A 13261-nucleotide genomic window follows, 5' to 3' on the forward strand; every position below is an offset into this window, starting at 1 on the left:
CTATAGTTTGGGGGGGAAATTAAAAAGGAAGAAATTCCTATGCCCCACAAATAACCCAGAGATGCATTTTAAATAAAAGGACACATTCCACTCATGTAAAAACACGCTGATTCCTGGACCGTCCGTGGGCTGGATTTAGAAGGCGATTGGGCCGGATCCGGCCCCTGGGCCTTAGTTTACCTACCCCTGCTCTAACCACTACACCATACTGGCTGTCTCAGGACTTCTTGCGTGCGATTTTTCAAAACCTATCATTATTTTTTAATCTCATGGCAGTTTGCGCAAAATAGGGGGGGAATCATTCTGAAGGAATAGTGCCTGTTCTTATCTGCTGGGTAGAAAATGGACTTGCTCAGTTTGTTGGGGGGGGCAGGGCTTTCGTTAGAGGGGGCAGAACTTCCGTTAGCTATGTATTTTTATTTACTTCTTATTGATTTGGGGGAGGGCAGTTGCCCCTCCCTGCCCCCCACTTGGCTACGCCCATGTGCCTGGATAAAGAGACTGGGACCCATGCGATAGCTGACTGTTCCCAGATCACAAGTATAATAAAAACAAATATAGCATAAGGAAATGGCTAGGGAGGAAGGACACCAAGTAAATCAACAAACAGTGTCCGTGTATGGTCAGATTGGCTCAGAGGTCCATTTTTGTATGATATTTAGCTCTGTTCATTGGCTTAATGATGCAAAAAATGTATTATGAAACTTAGCAATGTTTTAATAACAGTAGGTAACGCGACCTGTAACATACTTCCTGCACCCGTGTCCAGTTTCCACCCAAAACAGATACCTCTACCGGCTTACTCTAGTTACACTAATGCTTAGTAATAATACTGCAATCATGCGTCCTCCTAGACGCGTACACGTCACGTCTACACTTGCGAAGGGCACTCTGCACATGCTCGAGGGCACCGCCATTCGCCTAGCTGCGTCGCCGAGTCAGGGGGACGAAACCGCGGCGGGGGGGGGGAGTTCCTGGAACAGGTGCGGGGGCTGAGCACCCTTCCGGGACTGGAACTCCGCGCCGGATCCTCCCCCGCGTTCGCATTCCGAGAGCCCAGCAGGGGGGCCCGCGCGCGTGCTCTGCCGCCTTTGTATCTCAAAATAGCTCCGCCGAGTAGGCAGACGAGGTAATTGCCTCATCTCCGGCGATGGCTGCGCTCTCGAGTGTTGACAGTGGCCGCTTCCGGGCTGCAATTGGGTTAACGAGAGAGGAGGAGGGCGGCGGCGGACGCGTGTCGCGCGTCCCTACGTCAAGAACCACGCTGTTTGGGCGCTCGGGTCGCCTCCCGTGGCAAGGCCAGGGCTCGGGGGTGGGGAGGAGGGGTGAAAGCAGGACCCCCACGGCCTCCTCCTCCAGCCAACCTGTCCCGCTGGAAGGGATCAAAGGGGCCCGGCCGACGGCGCTGCTGTTGTTGCTATTGCCAAGCTCCGGATTAAGCGAGTCAGGCCAGCTTTCGAGTCGGCACGCAAAGCTCCCAGCAGCGCGTCTTCAAGCCCAGCCCGGAGGGAGTTGCAGCCTTCGAAGGCGGCGCGACGCGCGAAGCGCAGCTGAAAAAGAAATAGAAGCGAGGACGCGCCAGGAGGAGGAGGAGGAGACTTTGGCTAGGAGTCGTCGGGTCGCCCGGAGCGTGTGGGAAAGGGAGGAGCTCCTCCTGGGGTCGTGGTTGCCCAGCGGAGCTGCAACACGAGAGAGGGGCCTCAGCGAGAAGCCCTTCCTTCCATCCCCAAAGGAGCAGGGAATGGGCCAAGGCTCAATATTGGGAGGGGCGCGTGCCTCTCTGTGCGTGCGCAGAGGCACTCTCGTCATGCCACCGCCGGATCTTCGAAACTGGCTGCGGGGCTGAGCCCTGGGGCGCCTGGAGTGGCGAGTGTGACACCAGCTCTATGAGCCTTAGTGGGTCAGAGGTTGCAATCCCTCGAACCACACGCCCCGTCTTGTTTTCATACGCACAGTAGTTTTATGCGCAGTAGTTTTAAGCGGTTGGCCTAGAATGAGAAATCTCCAACTCACGAGCCAGTCGTTCCACTAATCTGCAGGGTTGTTGTGAGGGTAAAATGGAAGAAGAGAATCATGTGCGCTTCTTGGAGGAAGAGAAAAGGTTTTTAAAAAACCAACGAATAACTCCGCACCTCCTTCTCCCCACTGGGCCTGGTCGTCAGTGGTGTTGATCCGGCCTTGACATGTCAGAAGGTCCCTGGGGAGGGTGGGCGTGTGTGTTGCTGGCCACCGCTTCTGCGTTCACACACATCCAAGGGCCGGATTTAATTAATTTAACTAAGGGCTCAGAGCTCGAATAAAGGGGAGAGTGCCTCTCGCCACGTGTAGAAATCCTCGCCAAGTGAACAGATCGCACCCCCTTTGTATTCGCGCGATTGCCAGCTTTACATTCTGAAAGGGCGCTTGTGTATCTTTTTCAAAGGGGCGTGATAGTAGAAAAGCCCAAACATAGGCGGGGGCCCTCTGCAAAATGTAGGGAAAGAAAGCGTCGTCACGCACAGGTTGAATTTCCGCCTGCCTTGTCGTTGCTAAGAGGCATAGGGACGGGGGGTAGGTAGCAACCCCTCTGCGAGGCCAGGTGGTGAACCTTTCACACGTTACTTGAAGAATGGAAATGGCGCACAGCGGGTACCCCTCCCCCCTTCCCACCAGAGTGATCGCCCTCTTTTCTGGATCTCAGCAGTGCTGTATAGCCAGGGAAACAGATCGTGCTCTGTCCCTGCTGTTTCCTTTTATATTATAAAATACGCAAGATACTGAGAAACGGGCTTCCAAGTTGAGATCTCCCGTGCTATGCAGTGCCAGCTCCCCCGCCCCTCCTCTGATCGTGACATGCAGTGAGGCGACGGGGGTCTCCCTCTCCCCGCCCTCCCTCCCCTCTCCCCGGTGTGCCGAGTCGTGCCCTGCAGTGCCATCTGGCTCCTTTGCTCCCCGGGCGCCGCTCTGCGCCCAGGCTGCGTGTCTCGGCGAAGCAGAGCGTGACTGCTACTGCGGCTGCGATCTGTTGCAGCGCCAGAGGCTTCCCCGGGCCGGCCGGATCCTGCCCTGCAGCGCTGCGCCGGGGACTCCCTCCCACGCCCCCCTCCTCCCCTGGGGGGAGGGCGATCTCCTCGACCCGGGCTTGCTTGCGTGCGCGGGGAGGGCGCGGCCCGAGTCCAGTGCGCTTTCCGTGCCGGGCGCCGTCGTGTGCAGTGCCTTGCGTGCGGCGCTGGCACGCAAGGCCAGCTGCCGCTGCCTTCTGGGCTCCAGGCTTGCGTGCTGCGACGGGATCAGCGGGCTGGCGGCAGAGCGCGCACGCACTCGCTTTCCCCTCCCGCCCCAGTGACCCCGGCGCCCTCTTCCTGCTGCTACCGCCGGGCTGGCGTGCAGGTGCCGCGGCGGGGAGGAGCCGCTTAAGCGCTAAGCCGTTGTGACTCCCGCTTGCCCAACGCGCCCGGCCCGGGGAGCCAGTCACGCGAGCGCCGGGGACGAGCAGGAGGCGTTTGTCCTGGGAGCGCGGCGAGAACGGGAACGCGACGTCCTCTCTCTTATCTAGAGGAAAAAACGATTGCTTGCAAGCAGCCGTCGCCCCCTCTCATCCCCTCCTCGGCTGGTTGGCAGCCAGATCCTGCGCATACTCAGCAATACTCCTATGCATGTTTACTCTGCAATATTCCTGTGCGTGTCGATGCAAGTTCCACTGGACTTGCTGCTAGGTAAGCCTGCATAGGGCTGCAACCCGAGGGTGTTCCCCCAACTTCTCAATAGAACTTTTCCCAGGACGGAGGAAGGGAGGCTCCTGCGTTGAGAGATTAAACATTTCCCACGCCTCTCCAGCTGGTGAAAGAAGTTTTGAAGAGAGCGAGGCCCTTTTTAATGTCGTCATTCAGATGGAGGGGGCGGGGAGACCCTCCCCCACATTGCCTCCAGTGTTATAACTCTTGCTTTGAAGCAGTTTAAATGTAAACATGCGTTCCCTGTGCAGAAGAGGGAAAACGAAACAAATGGAGGCTTGGGTGGCTGTTTTATGTTTGCCAGTTAAAATTACAGTAGACCTTTCTACAACAGAAAGGGACCTTTGAAGTTGTGCTGCCTGTGCTAAGATAATAAACATTTTGAACCTAAGTACACTACAGTACACACTTTATGAAGCACAACTTAAAGTCCTTAGACTGTAGCGTAGGGTCATTCTTGCATTTTTCCTTTTGCAAAATATTTTCTGAATCCACTTTGTTCCCATCATCTCTTGGCTATGCTAGTGGAGCTCTGAACGGTGTATGGTTGTCTCCCAAATTATTCTCAATAGCTGGAAGACACGCCAGGAGTTTCAGCAAGCCTAGACTTTAATTTGGGTGTGAGCTGTTCTGGTTAGGAACTTGTTATCATCTTGGCCCTTGGTATCCCTGCACAGTTTCTGCTTGTTCAGATGCTTGTGTTCCATTCTACTTTGCATGTATAGGAGCATCATCCTCTTCTCTGTGTCTCATTTACACACAGAGAGACACACACACCCCACGCCAGAACACTCCTTACCTCTGCTCTCCAGTATGCTCTTGCTTGGGAGCCAGGTTACCCTTGTCAAGTGTGGGAGGAGAACATTGTGGCAGCTTGGCAATAATAAGTAAACATTTGTTCCAGCCAGGTTGGCTTTTCTTATTGTACCTGGCAGAATCAGTGCTTGAAGAGTCAGCATTTCCTCACAGACATGCTTTGGGCTAGATTAGTCAAGTATAATAAGCTTATCGATTGCTGTTCATCATGACATGGTGAGGCTGAGTGTTCCAGCTCCTGCCTCCACGCCCTGCTTGTCGGGCTTCCTGACGGCACCTGATTGGCCGCTGTGGGAGAAAGGATGCTGAACAAGATGAACCTTTGAGCCTATCCACCCATCAAGGGATCTTCTTGTGTTGATAAGTTTTTTCAGCAGGGACACCATTTAGAGAGGTGGAGGCATGTTTGAGATCGCACATGATTATTATTCAGGAGCACCTGTTTCTACACATGGAGTGACTTGTTACCAAGAATTAAATGGGCCTGTTGAATATAAAGCATGCGTGCCCAAGGCATATATGTTTCTGCTTCTCTGGCCCGCACCCAATGATGCTGGCTTGTTTTGTATTGTTGACATTGCTATAGTTACGGAAAAGTACATAAAACTTCTCAATTCACAACATATGCCCTTAAAATATACCAGACTTTTTTTTTCCAAAGCAGCATTTCCCCACAGGATAACCTTCCATGTGTTTTTAAAGCAGGTTAACCGTGTGTGTGTGTGTGTGTGTGTGTGTGTTTAAGCAGGTTAACCTTCCATGTAGCCAATACGGCTGGGCCATTGCTACCAGTCTGGTTTTCAACACTGCAATATATCACCAACTAAACATTGTGATATACCGATATATCACAATGTCTGAAATAAGGATGGAACTTTGCAGAGGTGAACAGTAGCACTGGGCGATACCTGGTTTTCAGCTTTGTGATATATCGCTAGCGAAACATCGTGATATATCACTATGTCTGAAATAAGGATGGAGCTATGTAGATAGAACTACATCTGAGCAAGCCCTCGTCTCACTGTGCAACTCACTGGGAGGCAGATGTGCTTAGTATGGGGGGGAAAGGCCCGTATCCGGTTTGGTACTAACCAGCAGCAGAGCTTGTTGGGGTTTGGCATGAGAAGAGTTGTATAATAACCCTACAGCCTGTTGCATATTTACTCAAAAGTAGGTGCTACTTCATTCAACAGGACTTACAACTGTGCACCGAATTTCAGCCTGTGATCCTATGTACACTTGCATGGGAGTAAGTCCCCTTGAACTTGATGGGGCTTCTCAGTAGAAATACACAGGATTTCGCGGTCGATATCGTATCCGCGACATCCTCTTTGTTTTAGAAGTAACAGTTGGTTGAATTGGCCCTCCAGGAGTAAAAATGTGCTTGATGAATGGCACCACAGTAATGCTGCTTTATTTCCCTTCGTGCTTGCTGAAAGCCCTTTATAATTCTGAATGGTAGCAGATGCTTGATCAAGAGTTGTGTTACATAATCAAACAGTCACAAGTAAGAAAATCAGTAACATACTTGGTCTCCATTTAGGGTTGCCATATTTTGAAGAGCAAAACAGAGGACACATTTGCCCACTTCTACTTTTAACTATGGATCGCTATGACGACTCATTTTACCTACCTATGAAAAAGAGGACCTTTCCTGGGAAAAAAGGACATATAGCACCCCTAAGAAAGTTTTTTAAAAATATATGCTCTACTGTATTTACCAGTGCACAGGGGGTGAATTATTTTAAAGGTTCAGAGAGCTACGGGAATATAGGAACTTATCAGTCAACTGAGCTCAGTGTTGTCTTCATTGACTGGTAGCAATGAAGGGGTTTCGGAGAAGTTTGTCCCAGACGTACCTGGGGCTTCCAGGGACCTCACGCCAGTCGTGGGCAGGACCACAAGCAAACACAGGTGTGACACAAAAGTCAAAGGTGTTATATGCATAGACCTCTCTGTTTCTTCCATCTAGGCAAGCAAGAGACGCCATCACAGTTCAAGGACACATTTCAGTCAGACAAAAGCACTCCAAAGAGGGCACACAGAAGGGCTTTGACCTGGAAAGCAAGCTTGGCCCAGAGAGACCTGGTGTGCAAAATTAAGCCCCTGAGGTTGAGGTTCTGCATTCAATCGACCAGCTCTAGCTCTTCCCCAAAACCTCCTTGTCTGCTTGTGGGCTAGCAACAATCAATAAAGGGATCGGCACAGTCTCCAGGCGTATTTTGGGGAAGAAGGAGAGTTTGGATTTGATATCCTGCTTTATTACTACCCGAAGGAGTCTCAAAGCGGCTAACATTCTCTTTTCCTTTCTCCCCCACAACAAACACTCTGTGAGGTCAGTGGGGCTGAGAGACTTCAGAGAAGTGTGACTAACCCAAGGTCACCCAGCAGCTGCATGTGGAGGAGCGGAGACGCGAACCCAGTTCCCCAGATTACGAATCTACCACTCTTAACCACTACACCACACTGGCTGCATATCTGTCACTCAAAAAACCTTCCCGCCCCTTTGGAGTACCCTACGTGATCATTAGAGCATTCCACTAAGGCTTCAGTTTGTCTCCTTATTCTTCCCTAAGGTTGAGGGTCATCATTTGGTGGAGTCTGCAGAAGCAGAGTATGTTAACAGGCCCCACAAAGACAGGATGTCATTCTGTGACGTAGACCAGGCCTAGATAGCAGGCAAACCCCTTCCAGATACTTAAGAAACTAGCTGCACAAAACTAGCTGCACAAAACTGCTCATAGCACGAGCTATGAAATGTTGGTTGTGGCTTCTAATGAAAGCCCTCACAGTAGCTTCTGTTAGTGTGGACAAGCTGTGAGTGGGTGTGCAAATCTCACTGTGTGGCAGTGGTGGCCATACCTGGCCCTCCTGCTGTTTTGGGACTACAATTCCCACTGGTCCTGTTAGCTAGGGATGATGGGAGTTGTAGTCCCAAAACAGCTGGAGGGCCAAGTTTGACCATGCCTGGCGTATGGGAAATGACTATGAGGGTCTTTTATCATTGGTTCAACCACAAGTTTTATCATGATTGCAATCTCAAACGTCGTGCAAACGAGCCACCAAATGAGTTCACACATTCTGCGTCCAGTCCTCAAGGTCTCAGTAACCAAGTGATGTACAAGTCATGTCCGAAACAAGTAGACACATCATGCAACCAATTCGTTCTGCAAACAAGCTGGTGGAATGAAAACCTCTGAGCCAATCTTAAAATCAATCTCAACACCTTAGACAGATAGCAGCAGCCTGGAAACAACTCAGCTGGGATGTGGACATCAAGCCCTGCTAAGGCGTCTCAGAAGGCTTGACCTTAGTAGGTTTAGAAGGACTAATCACTGAGAATGAAGGGAAAGGTCTAAAGATATGAGTGGAATTAACTCCACTGCGATGGAGCCCTAATAGAAATGCTGCCGACTCTTGAGGATCATCTTCCTTATTAGTTTGTTTCCCTTTGCTTGCACGCTGCTCTGAAAGAGCTTTCCTCCAGGGCTGGCAGAGCAAAGGCAGTTCAAGTACAGGGTAAACAGATGTCCCAGTTTAGGGGGAATGACCTGGGTTGAAGGGACAGCTCAGGGTTCACAGAGAGTTCTAGTGAAATCGGGTTCCGTTAACATTAAAATGGTCAGGAGGTCCCTGTTTTCCTGGCTTCCTTCCTTCCTATTGTGCCTGGATGTGCTGTGCCCGTCCAAAGCACTGGCCGCTAATTTTAGCTGGGGGCACCAACTGGGCTGCGGCATCACAAGAGTGCATGCAAGGACATTGCAGTCTGTCGTGCAGCAGCGATAGTAAGCCGGTAAGAGATGACAGCGTGCCCAGGCCAAGAGTTCATGGGAGCAGAGGCAAAACGCTACAATTAGGCTTAAGTCCCGTTCCGTTGCTTTCGGGTTCACTGGAGTTCAGCAGTTGCACAGCGGCTGAGTGGCAACAGCTTTGACATTACGTTACTAGAAAAAGGCTAAGAGGAAAATGAGTGCTGCTCCACCAGCAGAACAGACCTGGAACAGCTGCTGCAGAGCGGAGGCTTACAAGATCACAGACAGGGAAACGTACTTGGGAGCAAGCCCCATCGAATTCCCCAGGGCTTGCTTCTGAGCGGATATACAGTGGTACCTTGGGTTAAGTACCGTATTTTTCGCTCGATAACACGCACCTGACCATAACACGCACATAGTTTTTAGAGGAGGAAAACAAGAAAAAAAAATTCTGAATGAAACAGTGGATGTATCACTTTTGTGCCTCATGCTGTGGTCACAGACATGTGATTTGATGGTGAGTTTGGGGTAGCCCAATGCAAAAATCCTGAGAATCCATGTGGATCTGTGCTTTGTAACCACGTTTTTGCACCATTGTGGCCCTAGGCAACAGTGGGTGCGTGATTTTTTTGGTGCAGGCTGTAGCCATGGACATGTAATGTGATCTGATGGTGAATTTGGGGTGACCCAATGCAAAGATCCTGTGGGTCCGTGCTTTGTAACCACGTTTTAAGTGGGGAGGGAAGGAAAAACACAGAAGGGACAAGGAGCATGAGAGGGGTGTGCGGAGAAGCAGCTGGCTAACAATGCAGGAGAGGGGTTTAACGGGAGGGAGGAAAGGAAGGCAAAAGTTTTCCCCCACCCACCCACCCACCCACGCACCCACCCACCCAAGCCAGCCCTCTCTCTCTCTCTCTCTCTCTCTCTCTCTCTCTCTCTCCCACCTGCATTTTCCGGCTGCCTGTGAGGCTGGACGCAGCAGCAGCAGCAGCGGAGCACGGAGAGGAGGAGGTGGTGGCTGTCGGCTGCGCTCCTAGCCGACGGAACCTGAGCCGGGTGGCGTTTGAGCAAACACAGCAACCGAAAACAGTGGGCAGTAAGACCCTGAGGCAGAATGCAGGAAAGCAGCAACCTCCTCTCTTTAGCCTTCCCCCCTCCGCGATCTGATTTTTGCCCCTGTACTCGGGCCAGTCGGCTCCAGGGACCACACATTCGCTCAATAACACACACAGAGATTTCCCCTTACTTTTTAGGAGAAAAAATGTGAGTGTTATAGAGAGAAAAATACGGTACTTAATTCGTTCTGGAGGTCTGTTCTTAACCTGAAACTGTTCTTAACCTGAAGCACCACTTTAGCTAATGGGGCCTCCTGCTGCTGGCGTGCAATTTCTGTTCTCATCCTGAAGCAAAGTTCTTAACCCGAGGTACTATTTCTGGGTTAGCAGAGTCTGTAACCTGAAGCGTATGTAACCCGAGGTACCAATGTACGCAGGATAGCATCTATTCCAAAATATTCAAATCGGCTCCTCTGAATGGCTCTGCAAAGATAGAATGGTGGTGGTATTATGATGATACAGTAAGCCCGTAACTTACAGGGGGGGTTACATTCTGGGGCTTGCACCTAAAGCCAAAATCATGTACGGTTAAATGCACTGAGCTCAGTGGTGGGTAGGATTGTCAAAAGTATTTTCTCCAGGCGCCAGACCCCTTTCTATTATTTGTTTCTTTTTCTGGCCAAGCACATAAAACTGAATGCACACAAATTAAAAGTGTGTAAGCGGTGGGTTTGCTGTATATATTTTTGGCCACAATTAGCACTACAGAGGAGGTCTTGCTGTACAATCTGGCTTGTGCTCAGCCCTGTTTACTCCCCATCCCCCCCCTCCATCGTAGCTCTAGGGTTCACTCTTGCAGTTTCATCTTCTCCAGCTCCTTCGAAAACCATCCTATCCACCAACAAGGATAGGATGTTTGAGGGCAATTGGGTCAACCACCCTGGTCATTTCCCCCCATCCCAGATGAAGTATACTCTGAGTCGAGAGTGGATTTCATGCTCTTTATTCAGCTCATAGTGGTGAGGAGGAATGGAAGTTCCCCCAGAATGTCTGCTTTATATACATTATTTACACAATGGGCCCCACGTGATTGGCTAATTCCAGGATTCTCCTGTAGGCCAATCAGGTTGCAGATTCACTTCTACCTGGAGCTGGATTGGGTGGCTCCTGCGGACCAATCAGACTGCTGCATTCTGGATCCTATTGTTCTAGAACCAATCAGACTGCTGCATTCTGAATCCTATTGTTCTAGGACCAGTCAGACTGCTGCATTTTGGATCTTATTCAACTCAGTACATAACACCAGAGTTCAACAACAAGGGCATTGTGGCGACCAGTGGTGTCACTAGGGGCTTGAAGAATCTGGCGCACAGGCATATGAGATAAACTTGCATGGGTCTGTGGACAGTAGGTCACCCTTGAGTCATTCTCAGGCAAGGCCACAGCCTGCCCGCTAGCTGTGCCTGCTGTCTGGAGCAATGCCAGCAGCTGCATACTCCTTGCATGCTGAGTAAAGGTGAGGTGGCAAGGAGGGAAGGGGAAGAGCTGGTAGAGGACCAGCTCTGCAAGCCTGCAGAGCTGCTGCCAGAGTAGGCAGCACCAAGGTAATTGGACCAATGGTCTGACTTTGTATAAGGCTGCTTCCTATGTCTCCTTCCGAGGGGAAAGGACCAGAGGCGGAGGTGTTGAAGGAAATAATAGAGAAACGAAGGTTTAATATTTCTAATATTATTAATAAACAAAAGAAAGGAAAGGCATAAGAGGAAAGCTGTTGTAGGAGGAAGAAGCTAATGTAAAAGAATCAGGGGAGCAGGACGGAAGAAACTGGCAGGTATTTTGGGCATAGGGAATTAAGGTAACAGGTTCAGTTTGAAAGGAAAATGGGAGAAGAAGTTGCTCTCATTGGAACTGCTACTGTGTGGACGTTACCACGGAGCAGACGTCTAAAGAACTGCGCTCCAAAACTCCATGTGGATTTGAGAGGCCAGTCTCATTGCGGCCAACATAATTTGCTCCCACGAGTAACTGTGATTTACGAGGGAATAATGTTTATAATGGACACGGGTGGCGCTGTGGGTTAAACCACCGAGCCTAGGACTTGCTGATCAGAAGGTCGGCGGTTCGAATCCCTGTGACGGGGTGAGCTCCCGTTGCTCGGTCCCAGCTCCTGCCAACCTAGCCGTTCGAAAGCACATCAAAAGTGCAAGTAGATAAATAGGAACCGCTCCGGCGGGAAGGTAAACGGTGTTTCTGTGTGCTGCTCTGGTTCGCCAGAAGCGGCTTAGTCATGCTGGCCACATGACCCGGAAGCTGTCTGCAGACGCCAGCTCCCTCGGCCTATAGAGATGAGCGCCGCAACCCCAGAGTCATAGAATCATAGAATCATAGAGTTGGAAGAGACCACAAGGGCCATCGAGTCCAACCCCCTGCCAAGCAGGAAACACCATCAGAGCACTCCTGACATATGGTTGTCAAGCCTCTGCTTAAAGACCTCCAAAGGAGACTCCACCGCACTCCTTGGCAGCAAATTCCACTGTCGAACAGCTCTTACTGTCAGGAAGTTCTTCCTAATGTTTAGGTGGAATCTTCTTTCTTGTAGTTTGGAACCATTGCTCCGTGTCCGCTTCTCTGGAGCAGCAGAAAACAACCTTTCTCCCTCCTCTATGTGACATCCTTTTATATATTTGAACATGGCTATCATATCACCCCTTAACCTCCTCTTCTCCAGGCTAAACATGCCCAGCTCCCTTAGCCGTTCCTCATAAAGCATCGTTTCCAGGCCTTTGACCATTTTGGTCATCCGCGACTGGACCTAATGGTCAGGGGTCCCTTTACCTTTACTGTTTATGCCATTGTTATTATTAGCCTTTTTTTTTTTTTTTTTTGAAAAAGAAGTTTTATTGATTTTCAGTGCATAAACGCCATTACAAAGAGTTTCTCCCCAGTTCTGTTTTTCCCCCCTGTATGTTTTCCTTCTCATTCTTCTATTCCTAGAACTGTTCTGGAATTTTTTTATTTTGGTCTTATCTTGTACGTAAACAGCCCCGAGAACTTTCGATGAAGGGCGGTATATACATTTAAATCCATGAAATTGCGCTCAAGCGGTGCTTGCTTCCCATCAAACGCGCGCAGTACCGGGGCTATAAGCGGCACGTGTTGACTGAACGCCGTGGAACGCTCGGCAGCAACCGCGCACGCCCGGTGGGAGGACGCGAAGCCAGAGGAGAGACTTCCGCCCTTAGCGTCTGCCCTACTTCTGGTTTCTTTGCCTGGCGGGCAAGTTCGTTGCCGGGGCAACGAGGAAGCGGCGCGGCCTACTCCGGTGTGTCCGCAGGGCTTCGCGCTCCCTCCGTTTCCGCGCTGCCCTGCTCACCTCCTGCTTGGGTGAGTAAGCGCCTCAGTTACCGGGGAGTAAGCCTTACTCGGCGAGGGCTTACTTCTTACGCCTGAAACCCTGGGGCAGAGCAGCTGCCTGTCAGTGTCGGCAATACTGACCTAGATAGCGCAGTGGGTCTTGGCATGAGGCAGTTCCGCGGGTCTCTGCGTTTTGCTCTCTGGGGCAAGCAAGGCGCTTGGCTCAACGATGGCCTGCTTTTTGCCACAAAAGTGAAGCCCCGTTGCTTTGGCTTAGCAGATTCCAGCTGGGCTGCTGAAGTTTATTTTCATTTATTTCGCCTCCCTAGGCGAACCAGAGGCAAAGGAGATGAACATGGGGACTTGTATTTTAATGGTTATGTGAAGAAGGGAAGTGGATTGGGGCAGGGGCAGTGCTTTTTCTCACCTGTAACTTGCAAAATATTCATATTGTTTGTGCATTTGTGATTACACTTTTGCCACACTCTTCCTTCAGGAAGCTCTGTGTGCATAGTTATCCCTCCCCTTTTTTCGGCCCTGTGTACAGTGATACCTCGGGTTACAGACGCTT

At 50.6% G+C, this 13261-nt stretch overlaps 1 protein-coding gene across 8 annotated transcripts in view; it reads left to right on the forward strand.

Annotated features, from left to right (window-relative positions):
* Positions 1 to 12590: 12590 nt before the first annotated feature.
* The window catches only part of LEKR1 (leucine, glutamate and lysine rich 1), a 70286-nt gene continuing 69615 nt past the window's right edge, over positions 12591 to 13261 (forward strand). For 4 of the 8 annotated variants that reach the window (XM_081862436.1, XM_081862434.1, XM_081862443.1 and 1 more), the window contains exon 1: positions 12605 to 12720. The gene's annotated coding sequence lies outside the window, so the exon portion shown is untranslated. Of the gene's footprint in view, positions 12721 to 13261 lie in introns of all 8 variants that reach the window. The other 4 variants (XM_081862440.1, XM_081862439.1, XM_081862441.1 and 1 more) reach the window with 2 other exon arrangements.

This window comes from Podarcis erhardii (assembly GCF_964252035.2).
Source record: "Podarcis erhardii genome assembly, chromosome: 5".
Taxonomy (NCBI): Eukaryota; Metazoa; Chordata; class Lepidosauria; order Squamata; family Lacertidae; genus Podarcis; species Podarcis erhardii.